This window comes from Capsicum annuum, chromosome 5 (genome assembly GCF_002878395.1).
Source record: "Capsicum annuum cultivar UCD-10X-F1 chromosome 5, UCD10Xv1.1, whole genome shotgun sequence".
In the NCBI taxonomy this organism is placed as follows: domain Eukaryota; kingdom Viridiplantae; phylum Streptophyta; class Magnoliopsida; order Solanales; family Solanaceae; genus Capsicum; species Capsicum annuum.
The window spans coordinates 205,499,125-205,514,422 of NC_061115.1; the positions used below are offsets into that span (position 1 = coordinate 205,499,125).

The 15,298-nt window shown below is 37.1% G+C and overlaps 1 pseudogene; it reads right to left on the minus strand.

The window, feature by feature from the left end:
- Positions 1–4,134: 4,134 nt before the first annotated feature.
- On the minus strand, positions 4,135–14,175 carry LOC107872050 (annotated as a pseudogene).
- Between the last annotated feature and the right edge of the window lie 1,123 nt (positions 14,176–15,298).

Below are 15,298 nucleotides of genomic sequence, written 5' to 3' on the forward strand. Positions count from 1 at the left end.
TTTGCACTTAGAATCTAGAGGCACTATCTCTATGAAGCGCATGTTGATATTTATACTGACCATAAGAGTTTGAAGTATGTCTTCTCACAGAAAGAATTAAACCTCAGGCAGAGGCGTTGGATGGAGCTTTTGAAAGACTATGATATGAGTCTGCATTACCATCCGGGCAAGGCAAATGTTGTAGCAGATGCCCTCAGCAGGTTGTCTATGGGCAGCCTTTCTCATGTAGAAGAAGGAAAAAAGAGATGATTAAGGATATTCACCGCCTTGTAAATCTAGGAGTACGACTCTTAGATTCCAAGGATGGAGGAGTGATTGTTCATGAGTTAGCTAAGTCATCCCTTTGTACTGAAGTTAAGGAGAAGCAGGTTGAAGACCCCATCTTGATGCAAATCAAGAAAGATGTGGGTCAACAAAAGGTTATGTCATTTGAAATTGGTGGTGATGGTATATTGAGATTTCAGGGTAGGTTATGTGTTCCGAATGTTGATGTTCTACGAGAAAGAATCCTTAATGAGGCACACACTTTGAGGTATGTCATTCACCCAGGCTCTACTAAGATGTACCATGATCTGAAAACCTTATATTGGTGGAATAACATGAAACATGATGTAGCTGATTTTGTGTCCAAGTGTTTGAACTGTTAACAAGAGAAGGTAGAACACATAAGGATAGGTGGTACTTCCCAAGAGATACCCCTGTCTTTATAGAAGTAGGAGATGATAAACATGGACTTCATTACAGGACTTCCGAGATCCCAAAACCAGTATGATTCTATATGGGTGATTGTAGATCGGTTGACAAAGTCAGCCCACTTTTTGGCTGTGAGGACTAATTATTTGGGAGAGGCTTATGCTAAGATTTACATTAAGGAGATAGTTTGATTGCATAGGGCACCAGTGTCTATTATATCCGATAGAGGTTCGCAGTTTTCATCCTAGTTCTGGAGATCTTTTCAGAAGGGTTTAGGTACACAAGTGAATTTGAGCACAACTTTCCACCCTCAGACGGATGGGCAAGCTGAGCATACCATTTAGACCCTTGAAGATATGTTGAGGGCATGCGTTATTGATTTCAAAGGTAGTTGGGTAGATCACCTGCCACTGGTTGAATTTGCTTAAAATAATAGTTACCATGCCAGCATCAGGATGGCTCCTTTTGAGGCTTTGTATGGGAGGAGATGTAGGTCTCCGATAGGATGGTATGAAGTGGGTGAGACTCAGTTGTATGGGACTGATCTTGTTCATCAGGCGATGGAGAAAGTGAAGATCATTAGAGAATGGCTCAAGACTGCTCAGAGTTGTCAAAAGTCCTATGCCGATGTTCAGAGAAGAGAACTAGAGTTTGAAGTCGGTGATTGGGTGTTTCTCAAGGTTTCTCCTATGAAAGGAGTTAGGCGGTTTGCAAAAAGGGGTAAATTGAGCCCTCCCTTGTAGGGCTATATCAGATTCTGAAAAAGATTGATACAGTTGCATATGAGCTAGAATTTCCTGCAAGTTTGGGTTCCGTTGATCCGGTATTCCATGTATCCATGTTGAAGAAATGCATTGGAGATCATCCTAACGTATTTCCAGTAGAGGGTATCAAAGCGACAGACTCCTTGTCTTACAAAGAAGAGCCCGTTGAAATTTTAGATTGCCAAGTTTGAAAGCTGAGGAGCAAAGAGATAGCCACTAGAAAGGTACTGTGGAGGAATCAAAAAGTAGAAAAAGCAACTTGGGAGTTAGAAGATGACATGAGAATTAGAAATATCAATTTGTTTGCTTCGATGGAGGATGAGCCAGAAGGTACTATTCCTATCTTATCTTTCCTAGTCCTTTATTATGCTTGAAATCGTGTATGTCTGTGTCCCACATCATCATTCGAGGATGAATGATCCTAAGGGGGGATAATGAAACACCCCGCATTTTGTGCTACAATATAGACCATGATTTTGATGCGTTGATAATCCCAAAGCCATAAAATCCTATGCCAATATGGCATGTTAATTATTTGTGTAGCATGTGAATCCATTCAAGATTGAATTTAGACCATAGAGGTCCTTCAACTCATGGACGAGTTGAAACTATTTCGATCGGCTAAGTTTTAGTGGATATTGCAAAGTGTGTCAGCTTTCATCGACCATAACTCCCTGTATATGTTGAATTAGGGAGCTTACTATGTGTGAAATGATAGGTCTTCGAGTTAGCTTTCCAACGATACCAATTTTACTAAAATCCGACACCCGAGCAAGAAGTTATGGCCTTTTAAAGTGATATACGTCGCCTAACCAATCACCCATGGCCACTGGAAAGCATAGGCAATAGCCTAGGCGGCGCCTATGTAAACATAGGCAATGGGATGGGCGGCGCCTATATAAAGAATTCAAGTGACTTAAACACTCCGTTTTGGGGACAAAGTGGTCTTTTTCCACCCTTACTTAGCCCTAAAACACAAAATTCAGTTCCAAGTACCCCAAAATACACCTGCATTCATTAAAAGTGCTCAAAGATTCTCCTTAGGGTTTCAAAATAAAAACCCAAATAGTTCAAGATTCGACCGTAGGTTTTCAAAGATAATTACATATTTGGAATCACCAATCCGCAAGCTTCAAGAAACATATATTATCCTTGGAAATAGAGGTACGTGGGGTTATCCTAAAATCTCATGGGTGTAGTTTTTATGAACATGCATGCTTTTAAATGGGGGTTTTCAATCAAATGCTAATAACTTGCTTTCAATATGATTTCTAAGTCATTTTCTTTATGTCATGGGAATTATTTGCCTATATACTTCAATGGTTGAAACCATGCATATGTGATTGGAGATTTTCCGTGGAAGTTTGATAAATATGAATGATAAATTACTTTTAAATTCCTATGATAATGTCTTGATACCCCATATCATATTGTGATCAACAAAAGAGTGCATGAATTTGAAATAAATATTGTTCACCACTTGTAAATGATGAAGCACCTTGGTTTTTACATGATAATGCATATGTGGAAGTGATATAGATGACTTGCAAATCGGGTATGACGATACCCTACAGAATATAATATATGATTGAATCAGATGGAATTCGAATGCATTAATTTTACATAAGATAGGTGGATGCCCGAAGAAGGTGTTTGAGTGTAAGGGCTCATTGCTGGAAAACGTGTTTGCCGACACGGAGATTTGGTACCGGCTAAGTGATCTTGTGTACTTGACTTTATGTCATTCCCAAATTGGGACTATAGGTAGGAGCGCAGGCTAAGTAATCATGGGCACTACCATTGGGTAGAAACACCATGCTATGTGATCTTGTGTGTCTCTCCCTCACTTATACTCTAATCTCGGTGGCAACCGAAGTTAGACAGTTGGTGTAAATTATGTAGGGTATTCCACCTAGCTCAGTTGCATTTCATTGTTGTTGAGAAAACTCTTGCATTACACCCATGTGTTTTCAAATAATTTTATACAAAATTACTTTGTAATGGCTCTCAACTATATTTTGTAAAAATATTATGTTTTGTTTTGATATCTCTATGTGCCAGTACTTTTGTGCTGACCCTCTCTCCCCTCTCTAACCTCTCAGGTTCAGAGGCCCAGTCAAGGGGTCAAGAGAATTAGTAGATCATTCAGACCGAGTAGCAGAGACAAGTGGTGAGCCTTCTATGTTTTGGAAGGTCTTATGTCCGGCATTTCTTTTATCTTATATTCAGTTTTGGGGTCTACTAGGGGCTTTGTCCCAGTTCATATACAGTTACTTGACTCAGTCATTTGTTAGAGATTTTCGCAAACAATTGTTTAGAGGTTGATTGATGTTGGGGGAAACCTTATTTCCCCGTTATTTTTTCTTTTCATATTTATGACCATGTTTCCTAATTATTGTGCTTCTTCCGCATTACTTTGATCATATGAATTAGTTGCATGATGACCAGACAGATAGGGGTGTTTCGGGCCTTCATGGTTTGAAATGCTCCTCAAGGCCAGGCCCTGGTTTGGGTCGTGACATGTGATGACTAGCGACTAGAGGTTTAATAATAATAAGTGTTGGTTAGATAATAACGAGTAGTTAGGATGCATTGATAAGATAGACATCTTTACAATTATGAGTATATTAGCTTGTTTCTGTGCACCTATTATATGCCTATGTTTATGTGTCGAGAGTTATGATGATACATTGGTACCTGACAAAGTCGGAGGATATTATGATGCTATTGATACCCGGTTCGAGTCCGGAGGATAATATTGAAATGATATTGATTCTCGGCAAGGCCGGAGGATATTATGATGATATTGATACCCGGTTCGAGTTCAGAGGATACTATTAAGATAATATTGATTTTTGGTAAGGTCGGAGGATATTATGATGATATTGATACCTAGTTCGAGTCTGGAAAATACTATTGAAATAATATTGATTCTCGGCAAGGTTGGAGGTTGATTACGATGATGATGGTCTTGATGAGGACAGTTATTATGAGTTGTGATATTGATGGTATACTTTGCATTCGTTCCTGCATGTGCATCGCCTATCGCCAGTATGCACCTATGTCTATTAGCCGGTATGGGATGGTTGCATAGATATAGGTGAAGAATATGCCTTTTGTTGTTATATATTGATTGAACCTTTCGAGTCTGGGGCGGTAGGGGTATGCATAGGCTCGGCTAGGTATTTGGTTGTCCAGAGTAGCCGGTTATTTACGATGTTATTATCATTGTTATGATCATTATTATGGCTAGCCTATGACAAATTGGTCATGGATCCGGTATTAGAATTGAGGTATGTCTTCAGCCTTTGCTATCTTATGATTACGTTACTATGAACAATTATTCTATGTCTAGCCATATGGATTAGAAATCCTAAGTATGTTGGTATTGAATCCTAATAGTATTATAATAAGATCTTAAAATGAGAACATGACGATCTAGGTTATGTTTGAGATGACCTCCTGTTTATATATATATAAATATATATATAGCTATATGAAGTCATCGGATATCCCTTTCTTCGTTGTTCATATTATATAGTCGTTCCTTCGCCTTGTATATTACAATATATCTTTTTTTTGCTCTTTATCTGTATATTGACCTCGGATATACGGTATAGCTTTGGCATATATTGAATGTAGCTGGAATAAGATAGTTCACCTTGATACTTTCTTAGTCTTATTATGTTATACTCTTGGACATGAGTAGGATAGTTGTCCCTTGTTATTCTCATTGACTTATTACATGATTTATGGACTCTTGGTTGTAGTTTCCATTCTATTTATATGTTATATACATCTACTTTATCTTTGGAGCTCAGTTGGCAGTTGCCTACTGAGTACATTCGTTTGGTACTCATACTACACCTCTGTAGCCTGCAAATCATAGTACGGGTTATCGCCATTGATGTGTGCATCGTGCGGAGTAGCCCTGATTCAGAGACTTAGAGTGAGCTACTGACGTTTGGAGTATTACTTATTTCTCCTATGTATTAGACTAGCCTCTAAGTTGTATTCAGAGATAAGTTGAATTAGTGTATTTCTCATTGATATATCGCTTTTGTACTCTTATTTGTGTAGAAGCTCTTGTACTGATACATCCAGGTTTTGGGATTCATCTATGTATTGATCTTTATCTCATATATTCCGCATTCTTTTCCTTATGTTATTGAGTAGTCCGTTACTAGCCGTTCCGGAGTATAGATTGGTTTGCCTACTGGTGGGTTATGGTAGGCGCCATCATGACCTGAAAAGTTGGGTCGTGACATAATGGAGGCATCTTCCCCAAGTGAGCCAATGCGGAAAGCTCTCGAGTAGGCATCACAAGCCTTTCGGATGTGAGGAGCCTGTCTCCTAAAATGTTTTCTAATGACCTGTTCAAAACCCTATTTTATGAAAACGTTCAGTGTCAAATGGATAACAGTCAAAAATATGACATAAACATGCCATGACAAACACAAGAAAGTTTCAATTACCTTTAGAGGATTCCTCATAAGATATATCATCATCTTGCAATTTAAGAGAAAGGCATTTTCGTTGTAGTATACTGAATTTTTTCTCCTTCCGGTGTCCCAATATCCTTGTCATAACCAGCTTCATTAAAGTACGGCCTAGAATTCAACACTAGCCCTTGAAGCGACAGTAAAATTTGAAAGATGCTTGAGGCAGCGGGATCCCAAACCTCATTCCCGCTGCCTTTCCATGTATCTAAAAGGCTAAGACAGATACTCCCTTTCTCGTATAGATTTGGGTTGATTCACCAGCCCCCCCGAATGGAAGTGCGCTTCCTACAAAAAGTTTTGAGTTTGAGAAACAAATTTGAAGAGTACTAAACAAAAGGAGGATTCAAGGAAAGCTACAAATACCGAGCAAGTGCTACTTTATTAATGACTGCACAGAGTGTGTAAAATAGAATTACAGAGAGAATAATAAGACTAGTAAACAAACTGAAGTAAGGTAATCTAAATAAACAAGAACTGCTCAAATAGCTAACATAATATCCTAAATACACAGAAATTGCTGAAACACTAATACGACTAAACTGAGAGCTAATAAATGAAATAACTAGTGATGTGCCAATAAAACCAAGTAAACTTACTGGTGGAACATCAGGATACTCAGGTGGAATGCGCAAGTCAAAGAAAAATAAGCCATATTGGTATGGGGTCCCCTGTGCTCCAATGATCCCTGCCGTAAGAAGATCCATGCGATCTTCATAAACAGAAACGTATATTCCTTCTGATGAAATAAGATGAAAAATATAAGTTTTTCTTGCGTGTTGTTTCAATAGTTGAAGTTAAAGCATGAAATTATTTGGAGTATAGATGATAAAACACTAAATGGGAAAACTAATTGAAATATCAAGTGGGGAGAGATGTATAAACAAATGAAAAGAATGTACAAGTGAACATAGTTATCAGGAATAAGGTTGTTGATGAAAAGAATGTACAAGTGAACATACTTGCATAGAAGTATGTACAGGAACTATCTCTTTGATGTGCCTTGAAACTGCTTTTTGAAAAGAGAATAAGTTCATCCTCTTATTGTAGATATTTTTGAGAGCTTACATTGAATTCCTGCAATCTATTATAGGATGGAGTATGCTCCATCCATGTAGGTAGGTACGGGGTGCCTTTAGCCCCTGATTTGTAATGTTGTTGATATATCAATATATTTCAGTCAGTCTCCCTTGCAGATGACAGTTGGCCAAACAAACATAGTTGTGACATCTAGTTAGTCCCCGCCTACACCCACTTCTATCTCTAAAAACTAGTAAATAATAATAACCGTCTGATAAGCTATACCTGGCAGATTTTTCTGAAGGAAGAGCCACTCTTTTTGAACTTTCTTAAGCTACTTCTTCCCGATATTATTCTGCAATGACCGATAACACTCACCAAGTTACTCATGACTAGGTCATCTTTACTAACAATGACATGAAAGTAACCAAGTAGAGGGCTTATTGTCTCTTTAGATTTAGTAGAGATATTGTCTCTTTAGTACATTGTTTCTCTACTTCAAGTTTCTTAAAGAATCCTTGATCCATCACTCTTTTCCATTTTCTTAAAGGTGGTTCATAGCTTGCGTTGAAGTAGAGAAACAATGTACTTACAAGATCATGTTAGGCTAAGAATCAAAATATGGAACAATTTTCTAAAGTTCTAGTCGAGAAATGAAACAATTTACTGTGAAGAACTCTGAGGCAAGGCTAACCTGGCCACTTGCACCGAGGAAATGATGATCAGAAGGATTGTTGGTGATCTCAAGGCATTTAGAATGTTGATCTGAATTTTGTATTTCTGGACTCCAGTTAGCTCCTAGGATGTCCAACTCTTCATCTTCACTTGCGGCACCATCTTTATCCTCAACACTGATGTTAGTAGCATTTGTTGTATCAAGTTCCTGCAGAAGAATACATTGTTATTACAGCAGGACGTCTGCAGTCGTGGTAGATACTATTTTAATTAATTTTCAAATATGTGTTAGGTTCAAAGTGTGAATGGAAAATGGAGAGAAAAATGGTGGAGGGAAGGAGACACCGATTTGGAAAGTGTACTCTCAAAATTGGAAAGTTCACTAAGTCTCCCACATTGGTAGGAGAAGGGAACTTTGAAGTGTTTATAATAATGAACAGTTACTCCACATGATAACTGAGGCAAGAAAATAGAGATGCCTCGTGCTGTCGTCGCTCGCTTAGCTTTGGCTTTGGCTTTGGCTTTGGAAAATAGAGATTCCTGCAGTGTTTTGAACCTCCATTCATGCATGCATGCAAAATTCGAAACTTTTCAAAGATGCATGTTATGGCTATATAAACCTGCTTTCATTCACAGGTATAGATACGAAATTTTTAGAATACAAAATTCTTCCTAACTTCAAAATTACTCTGTGTGATCAATAAAAACGTTCTGTGCGTTCAAAGATATTTCAGTTATTTGAGGTACCGCTACAATTGGTTTGTTTGGCCATTTTATCCTGGGAGAAAAATTCTGCAACCTCGGGTACAGTTAGGAAAATTATTTCTTTTAGGAAAGTCCGTGAATTCGGGCGACTTGGCCATTTCTGTTTTCATCTTTATTTCTAAAATTCAAATAAACCTCTTAGAAAGATCACTTTGATCTTGTGTTGAGGGTATTTACTGCACTTCATTGTATTCTTGTTTTTAAACATAAAACTAAAGTTGAAGTTGTTGCTCTACATATATAGATTCTGCGTACCCGTAGAAGAAAATAACAATCTTAAGGAAATAAACTATCATTACAGAATCTGTATTGCTTTTTTTTTGGAGAGTAAAGTTTTAACTTTCTACTCCACCTGAACTTAACTAGTGATTTGAAGTCATAAAAACTTCATCACAAGTTAAAGATCATTTGGTTGACAATTGAAAGTCATAAAAACTTCATTGTCAACTAGAAAAAAGAAAAAAAGTTTAAAGTTGCTTGACTTTATAAGTAGTATTCTGAAAATGCTAAGTATTTTTTGGCTTGTGGTGATAGGAAACATGACAAGCGATAGTCAAATGCAAGATGCAGCAACGTCTGTTGGGGCAACTAATATTTCCACATCAAGTCGCACAAATGCTCCGCCTACAATGGCACCGGCGGAGAAGTCCAAAAAAATTACAGGCATTGACTTTAAGCGATGGTAGCAAAAGATGTTCTTTTACCTCACCACTTTGTGTCTGCAACGGTTCACTAGTGAAGACGCTCTTGAGGTGCCCGAGGAAACCTCGGACAAAGAGCGTTTCGTAATTGTAGAAGCTTGGAAACATTCAGACTTCCTTTGCAGGAATTATATTTTGAGTGGTCTCCAAGACAACCTCTACAATGTTTACAGTGGAACTAAGACATCGAAGAAATTGTGGGGTGCACTTGAACGAAAACATAAAATAGAGGATGCGGGAATTAAGAAATTTCTTGTTGCACGGTTCCTGGACTTTAAAATAATAGATAGCAAATCAGTTGTGTCTCAAGTGCAGGAGTTGCAAGTCATCATACATGATCTCCTAGCAGAAGGTATATCTTTGAAAAATAACTTAGTTGAACAAATTAAAAAGGTTCTTAATTCTCACATAAACAGTTTTGTAGGTTTGATTGTGAATGATGCATTTCAAGTAGCAGCGATAGTTGAGAAGCTACTACCTTTGTGGAAAGATTTCAAAAACTACTTGAAGAATAAATGCAAGGAGATGACTGTTGAAGATCTTATTGTTCGACTGCGTATTGTAGAGGATAATAAGGCTGCCGAGAGAAGGTCAAAAGGGAATTCTACATTAATGGAGAACATATTATAGAAGATGATCAAAACAATTCTAAGAAAAGAAAGAAAGTTGAACAAGGAAGCTATCAACCCAAGAAGAAATTCAAGGGAAAATGCTTCAATTGTTGCAAGATTGGACACAAGTCCACGGATTATCGTGCCCCTAAGAAAGGCAAGTAAAAGGACCAAGCTAATATGGTTAATTCCAACAAAGAATGTGATGATCTATGTGCTATGTTCTTAGAATGCAAATTGGTGGGGAATCCTCGTGAATGATGGATGGATTCTGGTGCTACCCGCCATATATATGCCAACAAAGAGTTGTTTTCATTATTTTTTCTAGCTCAAGTTGAATAAATGATCTACATGGCTAACTCTCCTACTGCTAAGGTGGAAGAAATAGGGAAAGTGTGCTTGAAAATGACTTCGGGCAAGGTCTTAACACTTAACAATGTCTTGTATGTTTCATAATTACGTAGGAACTTGATTTCTGTTTCACTTCTAGACAAGAACAGATTCAAATATGTAACAGTTTCTGGAAAAATTGTAATTAGCAAAGGAGAAATGTATGGAGGAAAAGGCTATCTCACCGAGGGCCTTTATAAGATAAATGTAATAACTGTTGAAATAATTAAAAGTTCAAATTCTTCTTATTTGCTTAAGTCTTATGATTTATGACATGAACTTTTAGGCCAAGTTAATTACGAAACGTTATGAAAACTGATTAACTTAGAAGTTTTTCCAAACTTTGCGTCCAATAAATCAAAGTATCAAAAGTGTGTGGAATTGAAGTATGCAGCAGCATCCTTATAAGTCCGTTGAAAGGAATTCCAATCCCTTAGGCTTAATACACACTGACATTTGTGATATGAAGTCAACACCATCACGTAGTGGGAAAAAGTATTTCATAACTTTTATTGACGATTGCACTAGATATTGTTATGTCTACTTGCTAAATAGTAAGGATGCAGCAATAGATGCGTTTAGGCAATATAAAACTAAAGTTGAAAATCAGTTAGACAAAAAGATCAAAATAATAAGAAGTGATAGGGGCGGAGAATATGAATCTTCCTTTGTATAAATATGTGTAGAGAATGGAATCGTCCATCAAACTACAGCCCCGTATTCACCTCAATCTAATGGAATTGCGGATAATAAAAACCAAACTTTGAAGGAAATAATGAATTTCTTGCTTATAAGTTCCTGTTTATCACAAAACTTATGGGGAAAGGCTATCCATACAACCAATCGTATACTCAACAAAGTTTCCTATAGTAAGACACAATCCATTTCTTATGAAAAATGGAAAGGAAGGAAACCCAACTTGAAATATTTCAAAGTGTAGGGGTATCTAGCAAAGGTCCAAGTTCCTATGCCCAAAAGGGTTAAGATAGGACCTAAGACGGTGGACTGTATGTTTATAGGATATGCTAAAAGATGTAAAGAATGTCAATTTTTGGTTCATAAATCCGAACATCAGGATATTAATGAAAATACGATAATTGAATTAGAAAATGCTGAATTCTTTGAAAATATTTACCCATATAAAATTAGACATGAACAGTCTAGTGGAGGATTTAAATGACCTCAAGATGAACAAAGTGAGAATGTACATAATGAAGAAAATCCAAGACATAGTACATGTCAAAGAACTTCTACTTCATTTGGATCGAATTTTGTAATATTTCTCTTAAAAAATGAGCCTCAAACATTTATGAAAGCGATGGCATCTTCGGAGTCATCCTTTTAGAAAGAGGCAGTGAATAGTGAGATTGATTCAATCATAAGTAACCATACATAGGAATTGATTGATCTTCCTCCCAGAAATAAACCTTTAGGTTCTAAATGGATCTTCAAACAGAAGATGAAAGTGCATGGTACTATTGTCAAATACAAGGCAAGACTTGTAGTAAAAGGCTTTAAACAAAAAGAAGGTCTTGATTACTTCGATACATACTCTCCAGTAATAAGTATAACATCGATTCGAATGTTAATTGCCTTGGCTACGGTATATGGTCTTGAAATCCACTTACAAAAGGCCTATCTAGAGAAGGAGTGGAAAGGACATCCAAGGGAATGAGTTTAAGGCCTAGGACAAGTCAGCATAGTGGTAACTCTACCTAGGAGACTGGAGATCCTAAGAGCTAGGTTCAAGGAGATCAAACAAAGTTGTGTCTGACAGGTTCAACATTGTCAATTACCCAACCCATTCTTATGGTGTAGACAATGTATAGTAATCAACGATAAGACTTAAAGTGAAAAGTCCTTTAATGATTATCTAAATTTGGCAGATTTGACCAAATATTTTAATCTATAGGATTGAACGTTTAGAAATCACCTATGTGAGGGCGAAGTGGAAGCCGATTCAAGGAAAATGTTAGTAAAGGCTTATTCTCTAAGCTCTCATGAAACCGGGACGTGTTCATGGATGAAAAGAACAAAACCGTGAGAACCATAAATGTTAAAAAACTGATTGTCTGACATGTATTTTCTAGGTGTACATTAAAGCTCAATGGTTCAAAGATATCAAATCTACCGATTGACCGAGTGCATCCGATGTATGTTCACTAGGGAAAGTTCAAAGAAAAATCCACTTATCCAGATGCAATCAGTCTTTGCTTGATGATCACATACTTGTCCGTAAAACTTTTACAAAAAATAGCCATTCCTCATCCATGTGTCTTTTCATGAAATTTTCACGAAATTTCCCGAAATACAAAATTCTTCATTCACAGGTCTAGATACGAAATTTTCAGGCTACTAAAAGACACAATTACTCGTCTATTCTGAAAATTTTGTGGTACGATGAATGGACATGAATTTCCAGAAAAGACACACCTTTTAATTTCTTTCATTCACAGGTTTAGATTCGAAATTTTCAGGATACAAAATTCTTCATGACTTCAAAATTACTCTGTGTGATCAATAAAAATGTTCTGTGCGTTCGAAGATATTTCAGTTGTTTGAGGTACCCCTACAATTGGTTTATTTGGCCATTTTATCCTGGGAGGAAAATTTCGAAACCTTTGGTACAGCGAGGGCAATTATTTCCTTAAGGAAAGTCCCTGAATTCGGGCGACTTGGCCATTTCTGTTTTCATCTTTATTTCTAAAATTCAAACACACCTCTTAGAAAGATCACTTTGATCTTGTGTTGAGGGTATTTACTGCACTTCATTGTGTCTTATTTTTAAACATAGAACTAAAGTTGAAGTTGTTGTTCTACATATACAGATTATGCGTACCCGTAGAAGGAAATAACAATATGTGGGTTGGTTTGTCCGGAAGTCATGGGAGAGGCAGGCTAAGTAAATAATTCTCTGAAATGTAAAGACGTCTCATCAACAAAAAAAAGAGAAAATAAAGTGGAAAGAGAAAGAACGGAATTGCATGAGATCCTACCAGAAAGTCAGTAGGCTCATCATAAACACGATCAACATGTAAAGCATGAGGTGGGACCAGAAAAAAAAATCAGAAAGAAGTAATTTATGTTTTGTTGGCTCGTTCAGTTGTAATTTAGACAATGCATGAAAGAAAGATGATATACCATGGATATCATTTGATTGGCCCATTCACTTCGACTTCGCCATCCTTGAAACCCGTGATATTACCAACCCAGGAGAGATCCAAAACTTCGGACTCGTTGGCTTCCAGACGAGTCACAATATTACCATAGCAATTGTTCAAAGGTGTATGTAATTTCAAGTTGTACATACTTGCTAATTCTTCCATTTCAAAGCTAATGGGCTCCCCTACCGTAGTGTTTTGATTTACCCACCTTATTGTTGCTATTCTTTCCTTTGAGTTGGCATTTTTCACAACCCCAACATGTGAGCTACCGACATCATTAAGATATTTCTCGCTCACTAGCTGTTCAGGGAAAAACTCTTGATCCCCAAGGACTTCAAATGGCATCACAGATGTCGAATCTATATATCTTTCTATACTCCCGTCTTGCCACATGATATCAAGAGAAGTTCTAGTTTTTACAATCAAAAAACTAGTTTCTTCTACAGGGAGATCATGCTCTGAGGGATGATAAATACAGAAGTCACGCAGTTTCCAGGTTAAATAACAAATGCATGAGAGAAGTGTCAATATGTTGGGGTTCTGTTCTGCATTTGGAACAATGGAGTATGCGGGTCCAGTTCCAGCACATTTAATCCAATTGATAACAGAACCAACAGTAACTTTAGTTACCGAACCTTTTAAGCTATTAGTTAATACGCGCAAACTTGGATGATAAGGAGGAAGATCATCATCTCAATCATCCGGTGGATGACTTGAGTAGTCAGCGTTCTTACATACTCCATAATGTTTTCAATCCTACCCAACCAATGGTCCAGAACAACATAATCTCCAATTACAAACTCTCTCACACGTCTTATGTTCCTCGATGAGACGTTTCCGTAAAACTGATTTTCACCAAGTAAATCAAAATATCTGTTAAGACCAATCACCATTCCCCGTTAACCTGTTGTGTCAGTACGCAAAACCACAGTGTCATTATGCACAAAACTGTCTGAGTAAGAGTCATCCAGCAGGTACTCTTCCATCTGCAAGAACAAAAGAAGAATGAGAAGTCGATATGTAGTTAGATGATGAGAAGTTGATATGTAGCTAGATCAAATATTCCTAATATCAACACCTACTGCACCCAATGATAAATTTATCCAAAGAGGATGAGTATTTTCATGTGCTACTGCAAATTACAGACTTCAGTCACCTTCAATAGCATCATACCTTAGTATAATTCAATATACACCAACACAATGAGAATGCACGACTTCATAAACGCTCAAGGTATTGCTATTTCCTTATACGGGTACGCAGAATCTGTATATGCAGAACAACAACTTCAACCTCAATGAAGTACAAAAAATACCCTCAACACAAGATCAAAGTAATCTTTCTTAGAAGTGTATTTTATTTTCAGAAATCAAGATGAAACAGAAATGGCCAAGTCGCCCGAATTCATGGAGTTTCCTTAAGGAAATAATTCCCCTCACTGTACCCGAGGTTGAGAAATTTTCCTCCCAGGATAAAATGGTCAAACAAACCAATTGTAGCGGTACTTCAAACAACTGGAATATCTTCGAAATCACTGAATATTTTGAGTGATCACACTGAATATTTTTAAGGCAAGAAGAGTGTTTTTATTCTGAAATTTTCGTTACAAAACCTGTGGATGAAAGCAGGTTTATATAGCCACAAGATGCCTCTTCTAAAAAGTGGCAATGGTTCATTCAAAAGGTGTAACCTTTTCTGAAAATTTATGTCCATTTGTCAAAACAGTGTGTCTGTTCCGAAAAGGCATGCCATTTCATGAATCAGTGTGTCATTTCATTGAAGAATTGAATCCTTTTGAAGCATCAATTCGAACAGTGCAACTTTTCTGAAGCAGCAGTTCAGTTCGAACATTGCATCTTTTACTGTTACTGCATGCATATAAATGGAGAATTAAACAATTGATTAGATTTTGTCAAATAAAGTTTGTCCAAAAAGATAGATCTCATCGATCGATCATTTACCAAATCCAAATCTAAATCCAAATCCGAAACCGAAGCCGAGCTGAGCGAGCAACAA